A 23,365-nucleotide genomic window follows, 5' to 3' on the forward strand; every position below is an offset into this window, starting at 1 on the left:
TAATTCTGTGATGACTTACTACTAAAACACCAGAGTCAGATTACATTCGTGGTTACACACAACATTGGGTTTTTCTCAGGGAGTTTGTACTATTTTAAGAAGAGCCTTTTCACATTTTTAGTTTTGAGTGGTATTCTTGTGCTTTTCCATTGGAATTTAGTGAAGATTTGCAAAATGCATAGCATTTAACTCAGGTTATTATAGTTGCTGTAAATACTCAATTTGCTTTTACACGTGTGTATGTGTGCGTGTGTTTTAATTTACACTCTAGTCAAATCTGTCCACCTTCTCCGCTATCAGTTCTTTTCTTTTAAGTGCCAGTAAGTTGTTAAATTGGATTTTTAATAATCTGCCTGGCTTAAATGCCACTCCTTCTCTTGCATCTCTGATCTGTGTTCCTTCTCCCTCGGCTCATCTGTAGAAGTTAGTTATCAACCCTTTTGATCTTCAGAGGCCAGTAAAGAAATGGCATCTTGCCTCAGCTCTGATTTGCATTTTTCTCTCTGTGAGGCTGAGTCTCCCCTTCCTGGGTTTAAGCAATTTGTAGTTCCTTTTAGGAAATGGTTCTCACCCTTGGTCTCCTTTCTCATTTGACTCTTTGTCTTCCTCTGCTGTTTGTAGCAAAGTGATCTTTCTTCATTAGGGAAGTTCAAGTGTGTGCTTTGTCTTTGGATGTTGTTTATTGTGTCTTCTGTCACATCAGTGGGTTTTACATGGTGGATGAATTTATCAGTTATCTTTTTCATTTACATCTTAGGTTTTGTGTCCTATTTAGAAAGGCCTTTCCACTCTGAGATTATGAAAGAACTCCTCCATAGTTTCTGTTCTGCCTCCTCTTCCTTCCCTCCCTTTCTTTCCTTCCTTCTTTTGTTTCAGGGAGGACCTAGTTGAGGTGAAAGCATTAGGCTGCCACCCCTGCTTATTCTCAGCAGCAGTTCTAGATCTGATACAACCAAGTCTCAATTCAGTATCCAGGGAACAATATCCTGGAGCCTTGGGCTCCTACCACCTGAGAAATACTCCCTCCCCTGAGCCCCAGGTTCAGGGAAGGTGGCTGTGAAGACTTGTTCTTTTTCTGGACTAGATTGAAGGACAGTCATTCTCTAGATCCCTACATTTCTTTCAAACAGTCAGCAGCCCCCATAGATAGACTCTGTGGATTGACCACACAACAGCCCACCAGCCATGACCTGGTGCTAAAAATCATCTCAAGAGAAACTCATTTCTAAGATCCCAAGAGACAGGGTATACCCCAAGACTTGTAAGGGTCAGGGAAGAATGAAAAGATTTTAGGTAGAGGCCAGGTTTAATGGCACCAAAATATAATCTCAGAGACAAGAGAAGCAGAGATAGGAGGATCTTGGTCTAAGGCTGCCTCTGGGAAAAGCACGAGACACAACCTGAAAAAAAAAGGATTGGGGAATGGCTCGAGGGATAGTGTGCTCATACAAGCCCCTGAGTTCAAATCCAGTACCTCCAAATCATCATCATCATCATCATCATCATCATCATCATCATCATCACCACCAACAACAACAACAATAACAACAAAAGATTCTGGTAGGATAAGGACCAACAGAAAGAGTATGTAGTAAATAGAACTCCAGCAGGATGCATGGAAGAAGCTTCATTTTTCGAGGTGACCAGCAATGGTGAGTCTACTGAAGGGTTAAATTAAAGTGACTCTGTTTTGAGTGTTAGTCAGTTTGTTGTTTACATTAAAATATAAATGACCCTGAACATGCATAAAACCCAGGAACTGGCTTGTTTGTGCTAAAGCTGTTGAGCTGCAAATTCCTTAACAACCCTAAAGTCAGACTCCCCACCTTGCTTGTAGATTCCTAGAACAAAGCTATCTTAAAGTCAGGCTCCACTCTGCTGTGCCTGGCCTTGGAAAAGACTGTCAATCATCCCATTTGGCAGGACAGCTTGTAAAAACCCAGACAGCCAGGAAACTCCCTTGATAACCTTTGACTGTCCTAGAACCCCCTAGCCCCAAGCCAATCAGCCTTCTGTCCGTACCCTAATTCTGCCAAAACACCTGGTTGCTGTAAATTTCGTAGTTTTTGCCTTTATAAGCCCTGTAAAAAATCCAGCTCAGGGCTTCCTCCCTATCTCCGCTGCATCGGTGTAAGGGACAAGGCCCGAGTTGCAGCTCGCCTGAATAAAGCCTTGCTTTTGCATTTCGGAACGTCTGGCTCTCGGTGGTCTTCTTGGTGGGTTTCTCTCGACTTGGGCATTACACCTACTATGATAAAAAGTGAGATCTTGTGACTTGAGGCATACAAATGGGGGCCAGACCAGAGCTTGGGAAGAACAGACAGCTTTCAAGGGGTCTGTGTACCCCCTCTCCCACCTCCAAATCTGTAGGAAACAGTATGCATGGATATATACAGATAGATACTTTTTTTGACCAGTACCAAGATTTGAACTCAGACCCTCATTGTCACTCTACCACTTGAACCAGCTTGGCTATTTGCTGGTTAGAGATCAAATCCCATAGACTTTGTTTTTGTTCTTTTGCCTGGGAAGGCTTTGAACCAGATCATCCTGGTTTCAGCCTCCTTAGTACCTAGGATTACAAGGGTTAGCCACTGGTTCCTGGCTCATGCATATTTTTTTTTTCTTTTTCTAAACAAAGAACCTACCAGACTCACAAAGAGCACCCTCCAATCCAAACATTGTATCATTCCAGATACCTGCTTACAGGTGATATGTAGATTTAACAGAGCGCGCAAGGAGCAGCAGCTCCCTACAGCCCTCTACTCCCCAACTTCAGTGACCCTAAATCTTCTCTCAGGATGAAGATGCTGGCGTAAGCTTCCTCGGCTCACCAGTTTTAGAAGGAGCTATTAGAGAAGTCTGGAGACACTATGTCAGGATCCAGGATAGTCTCTGTGCTTTCGTATCCCTCCAAATGCTTAGCCAATACATTTTGGAAATATTGGTTTTCTGATGTGATTTCTTAATCACACTCTGGTTGGTACTTCAGTGTTATTGTCCCTTTACTTCCAGGTCTACAATTAATTGTTGCTTGAACAACCTCATATGTTTGCCCTGTAGGTAATTACAGTGGTTACCGTTCAGTGGATAAATGGCCCATCGTGTTTACAATGGGCTTAGAGTACAATATATGCTCTGGGTCTAAATCATGTTGGGCGCAAAATATTAACCGGAGCTGGCATTTTCTGCATCATTTGCGATAATGCACACTTTGATTCGATTGCTATGCATTACTGTTTCTCTGGCCTTAGCCTTTTAAAACTCCCTGCCATGGGCAGACTGTAGGCGTCTCATAGTCTTACTGAACTTCAGCACTGGGTGGCCAGGGGAAGGGAAGATCACCTAACTTTGGGTGTACAATGAAATCATTTGGGGGGAGATTTCTCAAAATCTGAAGACTTGGTCCTACTCCAAACCAACTAGGTAAGAATCTCTGGGCATACAGCCCAAGGAGCAGTATTATTTAAATGCTTTCTAGGTAAGGATGCCCAGAGAGGGTCAGGAAGGCTCATGTAGCTTAACACTCCTGGTATTGGCTAAGCAGGTAGCAGCCCAGAAATGAGCAATACTTGGATATCCACCGTAGCCAGGAAGAAGTACAGAAGCAGTACTCAAACTCAGATTGGAGGACTCCAAACATCAGTGTTTGCTTCTGGCTTGATGGATGCTCTTCTGCTCCTGTGTGCTCCCTAGGCCCTCCTTGCACCAGTATCCCGCAAACAGGGCTGTTAGTGTTAGCGCTCTGGCTTGAAGATCCACATTTCTGGGCTGTGTGCCTTATTCCACATAACAAAATTTGTTTCTGAACAGACTGTAAATGAGGTTTGCCATTAATCGCTAACCAAGGTCTTATTTCAGAGAGAATTTTACATTTTAATTTACAGTTTTGTTAAATCTAGTTTTATGGTATTTTTTTTTTTTTGAGAATTTGGCCTGTATGGTGCTGGGGGTGGAGAGCAGATTAATTGAAATTTACTTTATGTGGCTTTTTATACAATCAACTTTTGTAAAAGTTCCATGGTGGCTAGCAAATGATGTAATCTCTAGCTATAAAACCACAGAATTACAGAATTCTTTAATAGACCACATGTACATAGTCGATAGAATTGAACTAGTTATGTTATAGCCATATGTGCCGCGTTTTTATTTACTCCATCTGTCAAAGGCTGAGATGAGAGTTCAGTAAATTTCTCTCCATTGTCTCTGACCAATCCTTTTCTGTTTCCATGGACCTTCTTTGGATGTTTTGATTTTATATCGGTTGGAGCAGGAACCTTGCCTACTACAAAGAGCAGGTATTTAACAGACATCATTGAGTAAACTGAGGACTGGAATATTTACCAAGGTAAATAGTTATTGCCTTTTCAAAGACTATCTCTTGCTTGACATTACTATTACGATCCTTGCCTTATTATTATTATTATTATTTTTTGCTTGAATTTGCCTGGGATAACGTTGATCTTCATGCAATTAGAGTTGTTTAGAAACATACACTTCTTGAAAATAACACATGGGTAGATTTTAAGAAGCACATGCTGAGTGATGTGACAAGTAGCAGGCCTCACATTTATCACTTTGTGGGTGGCCTCGCTTTCTTTATGCTCCTTTTCAGTCTAAAGAGGCACCTGTTGGTATTCTGAAGAAGGGAAGGGACTGAAGATGTGCTGGCATTTCTGGTCACCTTGCCATGAGGTGGAACAGTTGGGTGTACAATTCTTGGGCTGCTACTACGAAGTAATGGAGAGAAAAATCTGAGGCAAGGGTGAGCTGCTGTTCATTTGGAGTTACCTGGCTTGTTCTTGTTGCCCAGATGCCTGAAGGACTCTTTTTCCCCTTTATTCTTGAATTTAAACACAATTGCCAGGAGAGATGTGGTGTGGCACTCTTGATTTGACAGAGAGTCCTTCAGTCTATTACTTTCAAACCTTCTGACTCAGACTGACCATCACTATACAGCATAAATTTACTTTATTAATTATATTTTAAACATGACACCTAACAGTATACTTGTTTACATTTATGTAGTAGATGTTAGTGCATTTGTTGTGTATACTATACTACATACTACATACATTTGTTATGCATACCATGATACTTTCTATATTACACATAGCTATTATTCCTATTTACACAGATCTTAGTGAGTTTATTATATCTACTATACTCATGATCATACTTACTACATATAGCATATTACTGATAACATTCACTAATTCTATTCTTACCTCTCCTCTGAAACCCCTGACTCCCTGTTGTCTGTTCTTTCTCCAGATCCCTAGCTGCCATATTTCCTTCCTTGACTTCCTCTCTGGTCCCTTGTCTTCCTCATTCTAGAACATCTTAGAACTCCCACTATTTCTGGTAAAAGGTGAGAACATCCACAGCCTGGCAGTAGGGCATGAGGGACCTTGTTTCTTCACACCCCAGACCATTTTGGCACTGCCTGGTTCTGTTAGTCTTCCAGACCTAAGTGACACCATCTCTGCTGGCCTCTGCGGCTCCTCAGTGGTGGTGGTGGTGGCTGAGCAGCCAAGAAGACTCGCAGCCACCCAGGGTCTTTGTTCTGAGTCACCTGACTTGCTGCACTACAGCTTCAGCTCTGAGCTTTATTGACTTTAACGTATTTTTTATTATGTTATTGACATTTCTAGTTTAATTTTTTATGATTCTATCTCTTCTGCCCTACTCTCTTGTCTCAAGCTTTCTGTTTCATGGAAACGGTATTGTTTTACGTAAGGTTTAGGATGCCAAACATCTTTCTAAAGTTATCTTCTTCGCCTCAGCATAAATCATCATTGTCAGAGGTAGACTCTTCCCCACATTCTGTGTGTGTACATGCACGTGTGTACACATGCATGTGCACATACACATGTGCTGGTACCAAAGCTTGAATTCAAGGCCTTGAATCAATCATGGCTCACTACCACTCCAGCCATGCCTCCAATCCGGCTTTCTGCTGGTTCAATAGAGGTAAGAAGACACCTTGGAAAGGAGGGATGTATAGTAACAAAAACTTGGACCCCAGAGACCTTGGGCTTGCACCTGAGTTCGACCCTTAGCTATCTGCATAATTTTGGGCAAGTCACTCAACATCCTCTCACTTGTAAAACTGAGATTGCAAGTGCTGGCTTCCCTGTGTGGTGGGATGATGTCCAGTCATGAGAGAAGTTCGTAGACCATCTAGCTCTGCAGGACAAAGGCCCACAGAACTCGGGGTTGAGCTTGTCCTGGGAGTTAGTGGAGGCTCAATTTGAGGTGAGTCCATCAACACTGGGGAGCCAGTGTGGTCTCTCAGGGAGGGAGGTTTCCCTAATCCTGTCATCCTGCTTACCTACTCAGATTCCTTGCCTCATGTGCCTGAAAGCAAAGGTTGGTTGGTTAGATGGATGGATAGATGGGTGGGTAGATGGCTGGATAGGTGAGTGGGTAGGTGGACAGATGGGTGGGTGGGTGGATGGATGGATGAATTAACCCCTTTATACCACCATGCATGCAATGGCCCATCAAACAGGAACCATCCAAGGAGAGTTTTCCTGAACTCAGGTCTGACTTGGGGATTGATAGATTATCTGAGACAGTAGCTATGTATGTCATCAGAAAGGAGACATAACTGTAAGGCAGATGTGGAACTGTTTTTTGTTTGTTTGTTGTTTGTTTTGGTGCCAATATGGAGGCTTGAGCTCAGAGCCTTGCATTCTCGGTTTTTTCATTCAAGTCTAGCACTCTACCACTTGAGCCACACCTCCACTTCCCGGAACTGATCTTTTGATATCATACAAGGGTCCCTTTCTTCATCCTAATTCAGAGCTCTGAGCCCCAGGAGAGGACAAGTGATGACTCTGGGCCTTGCTCCTTCTTCTGGGATCTGGTAGAACAGGGAGGAGACACTAACTGGTTCCAAGGTTTGTCTCTAATATACATACAGTGTGCTTTGGTGGGCCTAGCTGGTTCTAGAACAGTCTTGGGGAGGGGAATACACATGTAAGCAGCAGAAAGAGCTGGGGAAGAGAGCTATCAGAATCTGGCCTCTGTTAGGAATCTCTAGCCTGCCGTGAATGTTTCCGAGAGCTTAGGGTCAGCCTTCTGAACTGAGTGGTGTTAGCAGGATGCCCCCCAAGATGCAGGAAGAAGTGGGGAGCTCTAACATCTTCAAGATCACTTTGGGGACCCTGGCGACCTGTGCTTTGCCCTCTCTCTATCAAGAAGAGAGCAGGGCAAACCATTTCCTCTTTTCTGTTTTTCTCATCTTGAAATGATGGGTTGGACCAGCGATTTCAAAGGTTCCTTACAATCACAGAGGTTGCTTCTCTTCCCAACAATGGAAGAGTATGATTAAGGAGTTTGTTCGTTTGAGTGGGTGGCTGTACTCAGATCTGATCTGCTCAGACACCTGCTGTGTGCCACCCTTCTCTTTGCAGATAAACACCCAGATGAGAAATGTAAATATGTCTCCCACTTTCTCCCATCTTTATTAAATTCCAAGCCACTGACAGATTCTTGTTGAAATGCAATTTGTTCTTTACCTGGTTTGAGGAGCTTGAAATCATTTATTTATTTATTTTTCTGCAGAAAGGAACGATTTATCAGGGCAATGGTCAACACAGGGGTGGTCATGGTTGCTAAGCGCTGGGAAGGGAAGTTGGGCCCTGGGAGAGGAGGAGAAATGACCAAGGCCTGCTCCTTTTGCTTTGCTAGGTTTAGTCTTTTTCTATGGCTTTGCTGAGTGTGCCTGTAATTAAATGAGGGAGGTATTTGTCATCCGAGGTCCCTTTCAGCCAAACTGAATAGAATGCAACTTTCTCAGGAAGCTTCTGACAAAACAGTGGGTGACCAAAGCCAGGATGTATACAAAGGCCGTGGGCAGTGCCTGTTGGGAATTCAGGGAGAGCTCTGCCAGGTTACTGCTGCCCCCAAGCCCTGGTGAAAAGTGTTTGGATACAAAGTGGCTCAACATAGATGCCCGTGAGAGGCAGCTACAAAGTGCTCTGAGTTATAGAAGTAAGACGAGTAGCTGGATCTCCGGGGTCCTCGCTCCCACAGGAAGGTCTTGGGGACATTGTGTATAGCTTGCCCAAAGCTCTGAAATGTATTTTGTCAGAGACCAAATGGGGAGCAGTCATTCCTCCTGGGTGCTCAGGAGTCTGAGTGTTTCATCATTCAGAGGTGCTCGGCGATTCAGCTTTGCCACGCAGGTTGGTGGCTGTGTTCTTTCTGGGTAATGGCATCAATAGGCAAAGCAGGTAGAAATGTCTTTCTCTTTTGTTTCCTCTTGGAGAAATGGAGGCTTAGGAAGCTGCTGTGATTGAACCATTCCCCAAATGCATTTACTTCTATATCGCTATCATAGAGAGAGAGGAGCTTTAGTACCCATATTTCATAGGTGGGGAAATTGACAAAGACAGCCCTTGGGACTTTGGTCCTTAGCCTATACCAAGCAACTTTGGGGGGAGGCATTGTTGGGAGTGAGGGGTATGGGGGGGGGGGATGGTTATAGAAGGGCAAACAGAGATCTGCTTCAAACAAAAAGAGTAAGAGCTGACATGGCTGCCAGCACTTCCTACTGCCTGAGATGAATCAGTTCAATGATACCAACCAGGATTACATGTGAGCTAGTGCTGATGGCTCAGGCCTGTAAACCTAGGTACCTGGGAAGCTGAGATATGAGGATCCTGGTTCGAAGCCAACCTGAGCAGACAAATCCAAGAGAGTCTTATCTCCGATGAGTCAGCCTGAGCTGTGGCTAAAGTAATAAAGTGTTGGCCTTGTGTGAAAAAGCTAAGTGACAGCCTAAGGCCTTGAGTTCAAGCCCCAGTACAGGCACCAAAAGAAAACAAAAAATGTTTTTAAGAGAAAATACCTCAAAAATGTGTAAAAAACAAACCCTTTTACTATCAAATAGAAAGTTCATAAGCAAGATATGAAATCTATATGTCCATTTTAAAGAAGAACAATAGCCGGGCACCAGTGACTCACACCTGTAGTCCTAGCTACTCAGGAAGCTGAGATCTGAGGATCTCAGTTCAAAGCCAGCCCAGGAAGGAAAGTCTGTGAGACTCTTATCTCCAATTAAGCACCAGAAAACTGGAAGTGGCGCTGTGGCTCAAAGTGGTAGAGCACTAGCCTTGAGCTGAAGAGCTCAGGAACAGCACCAAGGCCCAGAGTTCAATGAACCATGGAGCAGGAGGAGGAGGGGGGAAAGAGAAGGAGGAGGGGGAGGGAGGAGGGGGGGGGGAGGGGGAGGGGGAGGGGGAGGGGGAGGGGGAGGGGGAGGGGGAGAAGAAGGAGAAGGAGAAGAAGAAGCAGCAGCAGCACCAATATCCCACTGCCTATCGCCCAATCTCTTTTACCCCTCCCATTGTTTAAAGTGAGATTGAGAAACAAATATGAGTTCTTCAAATCCATGCTTTCACTGGAACATGGGAGGAAAGCAAGAGAGAGCAAAGGCGCCTGAGAGCCATGAAAGCTCTGTGGCTGAGGAAGAGAATTCTGGATTTCGATTTGGGCACCTGTCTGGGACCTTGAGCCCACATGTGGAAATCGCATCCACTGGAGGACAGGTGTGGAGGGCCCCAGGCCATTCTTGCAGTGGAAGAGGACATTGTCTAGCCAATACTAGCGATGCATCTTTTCCGATCTCTTCAGGCCAACTCCTATGCATCTGTGGAGGCCCTCTTACACATGCCCCCTCCACTGTCACTAGCAACTGTGAGGAACTTACTGCCGCTTTGGGTCTGTCAGTCTCACCCTCTGTGGAGCAGGATAGTGTGCCCCATTTCACTGCTGTCGTGAGGAACAGGATAGAAGAGGTACCCGGTTAACATGGCCAGTGGAGGACTATAGCTTCTAAACTTGCAAATTTCTAGGAGGATCAGATGGCACTCCTGACAGACATGTACGCCTATTTTTTAAATTTGTTGTTTTTGTTTGTTTTACCTTTCCTTCTAAACCCATTTCCCTCTTAGATTGCTCAGTTGGGCCTGACAAGGATCAGGAACCCATTTCACAGATGCACAGCTCCCAGGTAGAGAAGGGTTTGCTGGGTGCTGATGGCCACCAGGCACAGACAATAATTCTTACACAGGCTTCCTGAATCCTACTCTAGTGATTTTTTTTTTGCATAATGGCTTGTTAATTACAAAAATAATAATGAGTATATTGCCTGTCTAATTGTGTACAATTAGGATGTATGTTTTTAATTTTCTCTTAAACTTCTGGTAAAACGTTCCCTTTCTCGCAGCTGTGCAGGTGACAAATGCAGGAAATTAACGAATTACATCAGGAGCCTCTCTGGCTCCCTGGGCTCCCCTGCTCCTGGCTTTCAGCTGCCGGTCTTTAGGGGTAAAAAGCCTTGTCGCGTGATCGCAGCTGTGAAGCCAACTGCCTTTTAATTACCACACTGCAGAAATCATGCCTCCTCATGTCAATTTGGCACCTCTAATTAGTCAATAGGTGGGAATGGCATCCATTGGGGGAAAGGTGTGTGGCGTGGGGGAGGGGCGGCTCCGTTCTTGCAGTGGGGGTGGGCTGGGTGCTGATCCTGCTGGGAATACACCTAGTCCCCTCTCTGCAGGTGAGCTCCTAGGCATCCCTGAAGGCCCGCTCTCAAGCACCTCCTCCAGAGAGCCCTCCTTGCTCTCCCCATCAACTCCCCCTGGAGTTGCGCTTTCCTCTGGTGAGACTATCAGAAGTGGTTTGGTGGTCAGGCCTATTTCACTGATTGGCCTGCAGTTTAGGAGGAAGTGGGGATGAAGGAGGAAGGGAAGGGAGACAGCAAGAACACACAGGCCCATCTTGCTTTCCCCCCTCCCCGCCCCCGGACACTCGCACCCAAAAACGAGTGGGGGAGCAAGCAGAGTGCTGCTATCTTTGGCTAAGGTAGATGGATGGGGCCCCCTCTCTTTCCTTAAAATGCAGAATCTAGAACAGCTGATTTGTACCGAAGAATTGCTCCAAGGACCCCAAGGAGGCCCAGCAGCCATTTGCCTGCCACACACAGACCAAGAGCCCACCAGCCACCACACTGGCCCAAGCCTCCCAGCCTGCGACATGGTAGACTGCAGCCTGCCCTAACTCACTCTCCAGGGCTGTGCAAAGTCATGCGAGGACTTGCGTGGAAAAGTGTCTGACAGGGAGCGCATCGCTATGCTACAGTGAAGCACATGAGGTTCGTATCTGGTTGTCCTGTCCCCCATGTTTCCTACCTCTCCTTCTCTTGCCTTGCTTCCCCACTCCAGCCTTCTGCTTCCAGAAGCAAAGCAGGAATCCTCTCATTCCTTTAGGAAGAAGCCTTGTGAACAGCAGCCCCCCTACTCTGCCCAGTCTAGGCCGAGAGGGGCCCCCCATTCCGTCCTCACATCTGACATCACTCACCATACTGTAACTGTACCCCCATACAACAGGCCACACAACAAACACCCAGGCTGCCACACGATACACATTCAGCTCCTTGCCAACAAAATGGAAAACAGGAGGAACAAACTTAGTATGTGGGCCTCCGAGGGAAAGCAGGATCCATGGGTAGTGGGTTTGCAGAGGTTGGTGTGGCTCAATATGAAGATGTGGCAAGGGATGTAACAAGGGATTCAAGAAAGAATGTGAACGTTGCAAAAGGACTGAGTTTCCCATCGCTGAAGATATTCAAGAACATCTTCAGGGACCATCTGTCGGCCCCCCCATACCTGCAGACAGCAAAACTGTTAGAGCTGGTGGGTGAGCTCAGATATGGGGATACCCCAGTGGTCCAGGTGAACCCCAGATTAATCATTTTATATCCTGATCCATATGTGCTCCCTTTCGTAAGCTTTACACTGTCTTCTCAGTAGATGACACTGATGTTCCATTCATGGCATTTAAATAAAATAATGAATCAAGTGAAAGGAAAACACTAGGTGAAGTAGTAATGTGAGTGATAAATGGATCTGTGAAATCAAATGGTGACATGCAGATGTGAAGTCTGGGGATGAGGGTGGTGTGCCAGGCCGGTGGAGGGCCTCTACCCTACCTACTTCTCCATCACCTTCACTAAATTAAGTCTCAGCAAGAAACCATGCAGAGAGTAAGCTGAACTTTGGACAATGGGGAAGGGGCACCATCAGAAGTACTAAAAAGAGAGAGTAGAGCTCTCAAAAGAAATCATTTGGAGCTGGGAGCATGTGGCTCATACTTGTAAACCTAGCTATGCAGCATGCTGATATCTGAGGATGGCAGTTCAAAGCCAACCTGGGCAGGAAAGTCCATGATGCTCTTATCTTCAATTAACCAGCAAAAAGCCAGAAGTAGAGCTGTGGCTCAAGTAGTAGAGTTGCAGCCTGAGCAAAAAAGCTTAGAGACAGCACCCAGGCCCTGAGTTCAAGCCCCAGGAGTGGCACAAAAAATACTGAAAGCGAAGCTATGGCTCAAATGGTAGAGTGCCAGTCTTGATTGAAAAAACTATGGGACGGTGTCCAGGTCCTGAGTTCAAGCCTCAGTACCAGCACTAAAAAGTTGTTTGTTCATTTTTTTCAAAAAGACAAAAAAGTGCTTGGGGAGAGGGAGGAGAGAAGAGGAAAGGAAGGAGAGGAAATAGAAGTTACTATGGGAAGAAGAGGGGAGGGGAGAAAGGAAAGGGTAAAGGAGAAGAGGGGAAGAGATTTAAAGTAGCCTTGGGAGGTTTAGCAATATGTGAGACATCTTTACACTAAAAAGTCCCCCTCAACCTCAGTTCTTGAATCGTATCTGGTAGCCCTAAGGAACTACCCCAGCCAGGTCTGGTAACTAGGCTTAAGCTTATGTAATATCACCAGTGGGCTATCAGGGGACCCAGCTGCCTAGTGAAGTGGGTTAAGGAAGTGAAAAGGGCATGTGCAGTGATTGACTAGTTATGTCTGCAGGAGGAGGAGGAAACAAAGACATAGGCAGCATTCATTGACGTGCCATTCTGGGTTGGTCCAACTGTTCATTTGCACTCAGGATCAGACACCAGGAACTGACCTGGGTTCACCCACCGCTATCCCAAGTTCATGGCTGGACTGAATCAATTTGTGTCTCCCATGCTGCCTGCTCAGAATCAAAACAGAATGCTACCCCCACCAAGATTATGTAATTGCCGAGAAGTCTTAGTGTTTGCACCTGACTACCCACGGCACATACAGTCAGGCAAACCTCCTGATCAGTCATCATCATAACTGCCTCCCCAAACCCTGAAACAGCTCAGAAGATGTGAAACCAAACCGTTTGTACTAGAGATCCTGGTGAAGGAGATGCAGCGGTGACGTTCAGGTCCCGGGAGATGGAAGCCGTAGTGCTGTATCTGGGGCAAGAGGTTCCCAGGAGTATAGCTTTACTTAACACTCAGAAACTGAAGACAAGTTATCATGCTGCATGATGAGTCAAATGTTTCCTCCAGTGCTTCTTGAGTTGGATGGAATCAAACTGAATTTGAAAATTCTTCCCCCCACCCCCCTAATCTTTCTGTCCCTTTCTTTCCTGAATGTTTGCTTATTTAAAAAAAAAAATGAGACTGCACCAGGTGGCTTTTATTTCAGCTCTGAAATTTAATGATTTTATAATTCCATGTTTAATTTACAAAGCGAAGAGGAATTCTTTCTTTGGGAGCAAAAATGCAAGTTGGTGGAGCAGGGACAATGACGGCAGAAGGGTTTCAAAGCGGCTCTCCCACAAAGAGATTTTTTTTTCCCGTTCTAATTGTTTTACATTCCCATTTAGATATTAGCCTTTTACTTTCTGCTCTTCTTAATCAAGTGTATTCATTAGCTAGCCCATTCATTCAACAAAGGTTTATTTTCTAGACAAATTATAGATGCATTTTCCCCTTTGAGCCAGAAATCCCACTTCTAGGAATTACAGCAACAGAAAAATGACATATGGCCAAGGTAATTCTGAGAGACTGAAAGCAGCCCAATGTCCATCAATGGGGGCCTGACTATGCAAATGCTGGTTTGCCCATTCAAAGAAATGCTAAATAGCCATCAAAAAGATGCAGTGAAATGTCTCTCTACAGTGGTGAGTCCATGAGCTCAGGACAAGAAAATGAAAAAAAGCACAGTGTGGAACTGTGTGCAGCACATGCTCCCTTGGTGTACGAGGGAAGAAACACACACACACACACACACACACACACACACACACACACACACACACACACCAAGAAAAATTGGAATGACAGGCCACTGATGGCTCATGCTTGTAATCTTAGCTACTCAGGAAGCTGAGATCTGAGGATCACGTCCAAAGCCAGTCCAGACAGGAAAGTCTGTGAGACTTTTATCTTCAATTAGCCACCAGAAAATGAGAAGTGAAGCTGTGACTCAAAGCTTGATAGACCACTAGCCTTGAGTAAAAGAGCTCAGGGACAGAGCCTAGGATAGCACCCACACCTGAGAAAAACAAAACAAAACTGAAAAGATAAGCTTAAAAGTGATTTTTCAAAAAACAGTCAATTATAGAACATAATGGAGGGAACCCGGAGGAGAGCTAAGAATTCTCTGCTATACATTTGCTGTGTAATTTTGCCTACACCATTGTACAGAAGTTGTAGATTATTTTAAAAAATGCTTCAGCAAGACAAGCGGATCCTAAAAACTGGAAACAAAACCAAATGAAGGATATATTGAGTGGCGCCCATAGAATCACTAGCCACAGGGGCTTTTGGATACAGGTTCACTGTCCAGCCGGGGAGAAGCTCCCTTTCAGAAGCTCCCCTTCAGAGCCCCACCCAAGCACCCACACATTCATGGCTTTCACTGTGAGCATAAGGAAAGCAAAATGGTTGAAAGGCCGCTGTAGTGAACTCCACTTCCCTTTCATGGTAGATTGTGTGTGTGGATACAGAGCCTTGCAAGCACATACTTGCATACACAAGCACATGTGTGCAGTGTTTTATTTTGGTGTCTCAGAAGCGTTTCCAGACATTCTGACGCAGTACTCCTAAGTGGCTCAGCGTGCACCTCCTAAGAGCAACCTTCCCCCTCACCACCACAATGCCATCTTCACACTCACACGAACAAGCCGTGATAGGGAATCATTGAAGGCAGATTTCTTCAATTTCCTCAAAATGTGCTTTTCGTTTTAAAAAAAAAGAGCAGGCCTCACTCACAGCTTGTACTTGGTTGTCTACTTTATTGCATCCTCTTTCATCTTAGCAGTTCCCTGTCTTCTTACTCTGTCCAGTGACATGACCAGAAAAACATGAGCCAGGCATCTTACAGAAAGCCCTGCAGCTGTCTGACTAGCTTCTCCTGGCTAGTTTAGACACTTTTTGTTTAAAATATTCAAAAGTTCGATTTCTAGCCTCAGCCCCACTTAATAAACCTGAGAAACACTGAACTCCAGTAGTAACAAGTATACCATCACCCACATGCTGGTTTCTTAAGAAGAATCGAGGGTCCTTAGAGAATCAGCTAACCCAGGACAGGCAAGTATCAAGTGACTGAATTGGTGGGAAAGGAAGAGAGAAAGGGCCAAGAAAAGGGAACAAAAGGGTGGCAAAAAAAAAAAAAAAGGAAAGCTGCTCCATAGAGAAGTATGTGCTTACTTAAGGAAGGAAGAACAGGAATGTGGATTGCATTTTCAGGCCTAGTGTGGGACTGGGGCAGGCAAGGTTCATCAGTAGAACCCAGAACTCCTGGGGCAAAGAGTGAGGGCAGCCAGATGTTTACCTGGATATTTACCTCAGGGTCTCAACTCATTGATTATGTTCCAGTTTCTGCAAGCTGGCAGATACTATTTTAACAAATTATCATCAGTAACAGTTCAAACTAATACAGAGGGCCTCCTGAATGACTGTACCAGGAAGTACACAATATAAAAAAATGTTGCAGTCTTGTCAAGATATAGTTCCAGGCTGGCTTGGAACCCATGATCTTTCTGCCTCTACCTCCCAAGTATTGGGATTATAGGTGTGCACCACAATATTTAGTTGTTTTTTTTAAAATTAATGTAGCATTCTCACCCAAACTGTGTAACTTGAATCTAATGATAAAGGAACAGTCTAATAAATGCAGATGGTAAGACAGTCTATAAAACAACTGGTGTAGGCTTTCAACATTTTTTAAATTAATGTTTGAGAGGTAAAAAATTAAAAAAGAATACGACTGGGAGGATTACTCTAGATATTGATATGCTAACGAACAGAGCAAATGCTCCCTGCTTTGATCCTTGGTCCCCTCCTCACCTACAAATAAATGTCAAGAAGGACAATTTGAGACAACTGGAAACAATTATAAACAGATCCTATATTAAGTAATATTATTGTACCACTGCTAAACATTTTAGATGTGATAATTATGTTATTGTTATATAAGAGGATGTAATTGTTCTTAATAGATTCATGCTATTGTGTTAGGATTATGTCTGCCAACTGTTGCCAAGAGCTTAATCAGAAATAAGTGTGTGTATGTGTGTGTGTGTGTGTGTGTGAGAGAGAGAGAGAGAGAGAGAGAGAAAGAGAGACAGAGCAAGACAGATATATAACAAATACAGGCAACTGAAAACAACAGGTGAGTCTATACAAACAATATATGATGCTCACTGTACTTTCATTTAATGTTCCTGTTGGTTTGGAATTTTCTAAAATAAAAATGTTGGGGGAAGGTTAGAAACAGAAAGCAGAAAATTCATTGTCTGAGGTGAAAATAATGTCTACAACCGATCTTTTTAAGAGCTCATGAATTCATCCAAGGGCTGGTGGCTCATAGCTGGAATCCTAGCTACTCAGGAGGCTGAGATCTGAGGAGGACTGGAAGCCAGCCAGGCAGGAAAAGTCTGTGAGATTGTTATTTCCAATTAACCACCAAAACACCAGAAGCAGAGTTGTGGCTCATATAGTAGAGTGCTAGCCTCGAGCAAAAAAAGCTCAGGGACAATGCTGAGGCTCTGAGTTCAAGCCCCAGGACCAGCACACGTATACATACACACACGCGCGCACACACACACACACACACACACACACACACACGCATCCACAAATTCACAATGCTTTTTACATAAAAGAGAGATGTGAGACAGACAGCATTTAAAGACAAAAACTAAAGCAAAAGTGCTTAGGGCTCATTCTCACAGGTTCCAGACCAAGTGCAGGGCTGTAGGGCTCCAGTGGCACAAGCAAGATGGATCTTGAACGTGGAATAGAACCTAGGAATGTGTCTATTGGGGACATGTTATGGCAAGTATACCCTAAGATTTGGTGCTTACGCTGCACATTGGGGAGGATCCTTTTGTGTTAGCTCTGACAGAAAATGAGGTCAGAGAAGTTTTGCTGTGACAAAGCTCTGGGGACTCAGGACTCCAGTTTCAGAAGACATGGGAGATGGACAGAGAGTGGCTTCTAGCCAAGCCAACATGCTGTCATCCTAGACAGAGTCAGAGCAAGGGGATAGCCTGTGTGGGAACTTGGGGGAAAGCTTCTGTTGGCATATAGTCTACATCGTTACCTAAACTAGATTGTTTTTCTCAAGCGGAGCCCTTTCCACAGTTTAAGGTTTAGTCTGTACATCATGTTAATAATAAATAAATTCACTGTCTTTGTAAACTGATTCAAAGCAAACGCCTTCAGTGTAATTCACAAAGTGATGTGGGCTATGCTGTAATGAAAAAAAAAATCAACTCATTCATTATAAAACCACGCAGTATAGAAAACTAAGTAGAACATGCTTGGAAGTCTTCGCCTGGTTATTGATTTCCATCAGCAACCGGTCCACCTATTTTCTGAGCTGAAAGGAATCATCTATTTTTTATCCAGAACAAGTTGCTGGATGAGTAATAAGTTTGTGGTGTGTGGGGAGCACACACGACTTCCCAGTAGAGCACTGCCCATATGAAGACGCATACACTAGCTCTGGTCATCTGCGAGCAGGCTGGATGCTCCCTGCCCACACAGGCTGTGGAGGGCCACCGAGACAGCAGGTCCAGAGCTTCCATTTCACCCTGTTTGCTCAGCAGGATGCAGAGCGGGTCTCTGCTCTCTTTGAATCTTACTTTCCTCATTCTGGAACCAGCCCAGCCAGGACAATACTGTTTTTCCTCCCCCATTCCTTCCATAAAGGTTGAATGAGATTGTGCAACAGGCAGCATAGCCTCGTGACTGTGAGCAGGTGCTTGGACTACTCAGGACTGCCAGTCCTTCAGGAAAACACACTTCTTACTGCCTCAATTTCCTCATCTGTGAAGTAAAATTATACCGCCACGCCTTTAGGAGGATAGGCCTCTTGATGCCTCCGTTTCTACATCTGTGGAATGGGAGTAACAGAGTCTACGGGTGTGTGAGGAGGAAGGGAATTAATTTCCCCAGCAGTAGGAACCATACCTTCTTGCCAGTATGAAGGCCAGTGGAATTGAGGCTGGCCAGATGACAAATTTGGTTTGGATTAATCAGTTGGTACCCTTTCACAATTTCTGAGCATCTACTTGGTGACAAGTCATAGGTGAGGCCCTTGGGGTGTGTGTGTGTGTGTGTGTGTGTGTGTGTGAGTCCCCAGGACTCAGGATGGTGGGAATGTCCTTACACTGAAGCTATTTGCAGGTGGGCAACTGATGTATCATTACAGACTGGGACTTCCAGACTGGGACATCTTAAAGGAAGGAAGAAAGGAAAAGGCAAGGATGCTGAGTACTTCCTCCAACTGGGAGGATGGGGAGATGAGTAGAGCTTCCTAGGGAAGAAGTGGCATTTCAGTAACATCAGGCGACATACAGGACTACGCCAGGTAGGGAGGAGGCAATGGCACAGTATGCCCATAGGCTCCAGGTCTACTCAGGAGTGGTCTGGACCACAGCCCTCCTGTCTGTAACTTCAGACATAACTGCTATTTACAGGTGTGTCATCACATCTGGCCTGAGAATCTGAATTCTAAATAGCAAACTGGATGGACTCCTCCCCCCACACCGTTTGCAGTTCCTACCATCAGGTACTTTTGAGGATCACTGCTTAGACAAGCTCCCTCATAAGGAACACATTCCTGCTCAGCCTCCCACCTGGAGCCAGGGCCCAGCTGAGGGCATCCGGCCCACTAACACAGTGGTTTTGTCACACTGCCATGCTGCAGACATCCCTGGCTCTTCATGCCTAGCTCAGGGTTCCAACTGGAAGGAGAGCGAGAGATGGGAGGATGGCCTATTTGCCCTACATTTCTACTAAAACATCCCAAACCCTACTCCCTGGAAAATCTCCAGTTTCAGGTAAACAGCAATGGTTGGTTGGTCATCCTAAGCCTGGTGAACTTTGGTATTTTACCAAGTTATCAGTGATCATGATATCCATCAACACAGGTGATGAGGAAAGTGTACTATACGCATCTTCCTCAAGAAACACAGGACTAAAGCTGCTAGAGTAATTATGAGCATGTGCTCTGGTGCCTAGCTCTGTGCTCCACATTTATCATTTTTGCTCCTACAGCAATATCGGGCTGGCATTATCTATTTCACGCACTTGTGGCTCTGGAGGGAATTAGCTCTCTCATCCTCCCCCAGTCTCTTCCTTCCAACACCATGCCTGCCGCAGTGGTGAGGGTGACCAGAAGCCCCCCGCCCCCATACCGTAAGCAGTTGGAGTGATTTATTTATTTAGAATGAATTATTTACACCCCACATACTTCCAGAAAGGGGTTGAGGTGTCTGGCAGTGAAAGATGCATAGAGAATGAAGCCGTTGGAGTTACACACTGAGAACTGATACTACTTTAGATACCATAGTCTTGAATTTAAAATGGGGGTCAGAACCTTGCATTGAATCTCTCACCAGATCGACAGGAAAGATACGGGCTGGGTCCGGCAGCAGAAATAGATTGGGAGCCACCACCCACTCGATAGCATCATGCCCTTCTGTAACCTTCCTCTGCTACTATGAAAACTCAGTCAGAAGAGAGTGCCTGCATCTCTAACGGCTGCTGGGAGCTGAGTGCGTCTCCCCTGCAGGTTCTCTGCTTTGATGGCCTTGTTCTGAATCACCTTCGTGGTCTGCGATGCTTCAATTTATCCACACAACTTTGGAAACTTATAACTCTTGGAAGAGTTTACTGACCAGGGCCTGGCTGGCGCCTCAGATTGCAAACGCATTAGTATGATATCTGAAGGGGCTCACGTGGCAAAGGGCTCCCAGGCACCCCACTTTCCCCATGCTATCTGACATGCTCAGTGACCCCGAAGGAAGACAGACGTAGTTCTCCCCATTGCACTGGTGAGAACTGTGAGACTCAGAGGGGCCTTTAATGTGCCTTTGTCCTTGAAAGGCCCCAGAGGAACAGACAACTACTCTCTAAAGTCAGTGTCAGGTGGTGGACTGAAGTGGTCTGGGAGAGGCTGAAAAACTGTACAGCAGATTCTAACTTGCTGACTGAGGAGATAAATGAAAGACCTGTTAGCATGAGTCAGTGTATGATGGATGGATGGATGGATGAATTGATGGATGGGAAAGAGGCCCCTTCATTCCCAAACATCAGTAGGTGGTATGAGATATCACAGTCTCACAGGGACAATGATGACAACCTGGAGTAGATAGTTGGACAAAGAGATGCAGGATTTTTTTCCACCAAAGGAATCAAATATGAAGGCAGTTCCAACATTCCAGCCTTGTGTTTCCAGCTGAAAGGAGAGGCTGGGTCTAGCATGTCTGGGGACTGTTTGGAGAAGGCAAGAAACAGCCTCATGGAATGCTGGGTGGCTGGAGCTGACTGATGGGGAGGGGCAAGCACCAGCCAGTGCTGCCTTGTTTCACCTTTGATCCTTCTTCCACCAGCTCCTCCTCTATGCCTTGTGCAAGGGATTTTCCTGCTGTCCTTCCACCCACCATGGCCCACAGCAACACTCCCTGTTTCCATGACTACCATAGATGGGTCTTGCCTCAGCCTTTGTCAGGAAAACTCCCTTGAGGATTCCCCCTTCCTCTTGTCAATTGTACCCCAAACCTATTCTACAGCTCATGCAGGACATTCTGACTTCTGGTTCTGGAAACCAGGCCTTACTGCACCTGGCAGCCCATGTCCAAAGTTCCCAGATCCTGGGTTCCTCCTCATACCTTCTGTTTAGCCCTTAACATCACTTAGGGTAAGCCCTTAGTATCACTCAGTCTTCTCTCTTTTTGTTTCTAATGAATGCATAACATGGAGGCATCTCATAGATTATTAATGTGCTAAATGGCCCCTCTGGAGATGAGCGCCAAGAAATGGCTCCAACCTGCCCTGGTTTGTTGGCCTTTATTCTCTTTCTTAGACAGCAACAGCTAAGCCTCCAACTGCATAATCACACTGCTGCTTCTAAATTCTTTTCAGGCCAGTCTGCAGATGCCAACTGCACACTGTACGGTAAGAGTGTGACAACCATGGGAGCAGGATGTGGCAGGATGCTGGCCTGGTGGGCTTTGGCTCCTGGGAGGGAAGAGGTACATGCGTAGACGTGGAATATCGTTCTCTAGAGCCTCCAACCTTCCCCTGGACATCTTAGTTTCACATTCTTTAGCGCCTATGGAAACAAGTCTTTTAGTTCATACAAAGAGCAGGAGCAACTTTGAAGTTTAGATCGCCATCAGAGGTCTGTTCCTAGCAGATGAATCTTAGCCATCAGAACAGCAAATGCTGTGGATAAAATGCTTGTCTCTGGGAGCTGGTGGCTCATGCCTGTAATCCTAGCTACTCAGGGGGCTGAGACCTGAGGACTTCATTTTGAAGCCAGCCAGGCAGGATAGTACGTGAGATTCTCATCTTCAGTTAATCAGCAAAAAGTCAGATGTGGAGCTGTGGCTCAAGTGGTAGAGTGCTAGCCTTGAGCAAGAAAGCTCAGGGGCAGCTCTTGATATTCCTGTTTTACAGTAGAGTAAAGAATAATAAAGAGAAAGGGAGAGAGACAGAGAAAGAGAGACAGACAGACAGAGACAGAGACAGAGACAGAGACAGAGGGAGGGAGGGAAGAAAGGAGACTGGGAAAGAGGGAAGCTGAGAGAAAGACAAGACAATGATATCTATTGCAAAGACCTGGGCAGGCCAAAGAATAGAGTTCTACTGTGATGATGAAACTTGGGTGAGGTCCTAGCCCCCTTCCCCATCCTCTGTTTCCCACTCTGGGTTCTAACAATCCCTTCCCGCTCTACCATCCTAGGTGCCAACCTCAAATCCTACAAGCCACAGCTAAGTAAGAAGCAGTATTTGATTTCTCAGGCAATGCACAGCTTAATAAAATAATCACACAAGCAAATCAAGTCAGATCACAAAATTCCTGTTGCGATGAAGCAAAATGGCATCCACTGGCAGTTCAGAGAGATGCTGGAAAACTTGGCAAATAGCAACAGACCTGATTTAGGGGGTTTTCACTGATTGGGTTTTTAAAATGTCAAAAGCAAGGGAGATTTAGAGTTCTCCAAAATCAAGTCCCAAATATTAGGACTCCATATCCAACATGTGTATAAACCTGCCTTCTCCCTTCAGAATGCCCCTTTGTCCCCAACCCCCTGCAGGACCTTCCCCAGGGGAAGCCTGGGGATTCCTTCCCAGGAAAACCCTGGGGGCTATGCCAAGGCAAGCAAGAGGCTCGCCAGCTTCAAGGGAGGACTTGGAATGCGCAAGGAGAAACCCATCTCAGTTTAACAGTCTATCATGGCCTCCTTTTAAAGGCCAGACTCTAATAAATGCATTCGTGAAGAAGAAACCCTTTACCCCATTGGGATCTGATAATTTTCATCAACCTGTGAGCTGAGGTGGCTCTCTTCCCAATTCCTAAGAAGCCACGTCTCTTAGGGTGTCTAAGAGACCAGGGTGCCTGGTCTCTGAGGTGTCAAATCCTCTCTTACCAGCAGATGTGCTACCTTGAATAGGCTCTGTCTCCCTCTTTCCCATCCTGCTTTCTACTGACTAATGTGTAACTTGGTGGGATGGGTGGGGGTTGGGAAAATTGGGGGAGAACTAATAGAAGGGGTGACATTGATCAAGATTGAATTGAAGCCCCTTGCACAGTTACTTTAAGATAAAAAATAAGCTGGGTGCCAGTGGCTCATGTCTGTAATCCTACTAAGGAGGCTGAGATTTGATTTTTAGTGGTGGTGGTGGTGGCAGTGGTGTTTCTACTTTGGGTTTGTTGTTATTGTTTTTGGGTTTGTTGTTTGTTGTCATTTAGGAGGAGCAAAAGTGGAAGCACAGAAAAGGGGGAAAATGCAGTCACAGTATCCAGTATACAATATGTAGAAGATGAACTATGCAACTGTGGGCAGGGGACAGAAGGGGAAGTGGGAGGTAAGCACAGGGAGGAACATTGTCCAAAAAGGAAATATACTCATTACCTGACTACTGAAATGTAGCCTCTCTCTGTGTACAATACCCTAATAATAACAATAAAATTATATTAAAAATGAAAGAATAAAAAAATAAGGACTAGGCAGGCAGGGG

At 45.2% G+C, this 23,365-nt stretch overlaps 1 protein-coding gene across 1 annotated transcript in view; it reads right to left on the minus strand.

The window, feature by feature from the left end:
* Gabbr2 (gamma-aminobutyric acid type B receptor subunit 2) overlaps window positions 1-23,365 on the minus strand; it is a 324,986-nt gene that overhangs the window by 175,244 nt on the left and 126,377 nt on the right. The gene's annotated exons all lie outside the window — the stretch shown is intronic.

The sequence above is a fragment of the Perognathus longimembris genome, chromosome 1 (assembly GCF_023159225.1).
Source record: "Perognathus longimembris pacificus isolate PPM17 chromosome 1, ASM2315922v1, whole genome shotgun sequence".
In the NCBI taxonomy this organism is placed as follows: Eukaryota; Metazoa; Chordata; class Mammalia; order Rodentia; family Heteromyidae; genus Perognathus; species Perognathus longimembris.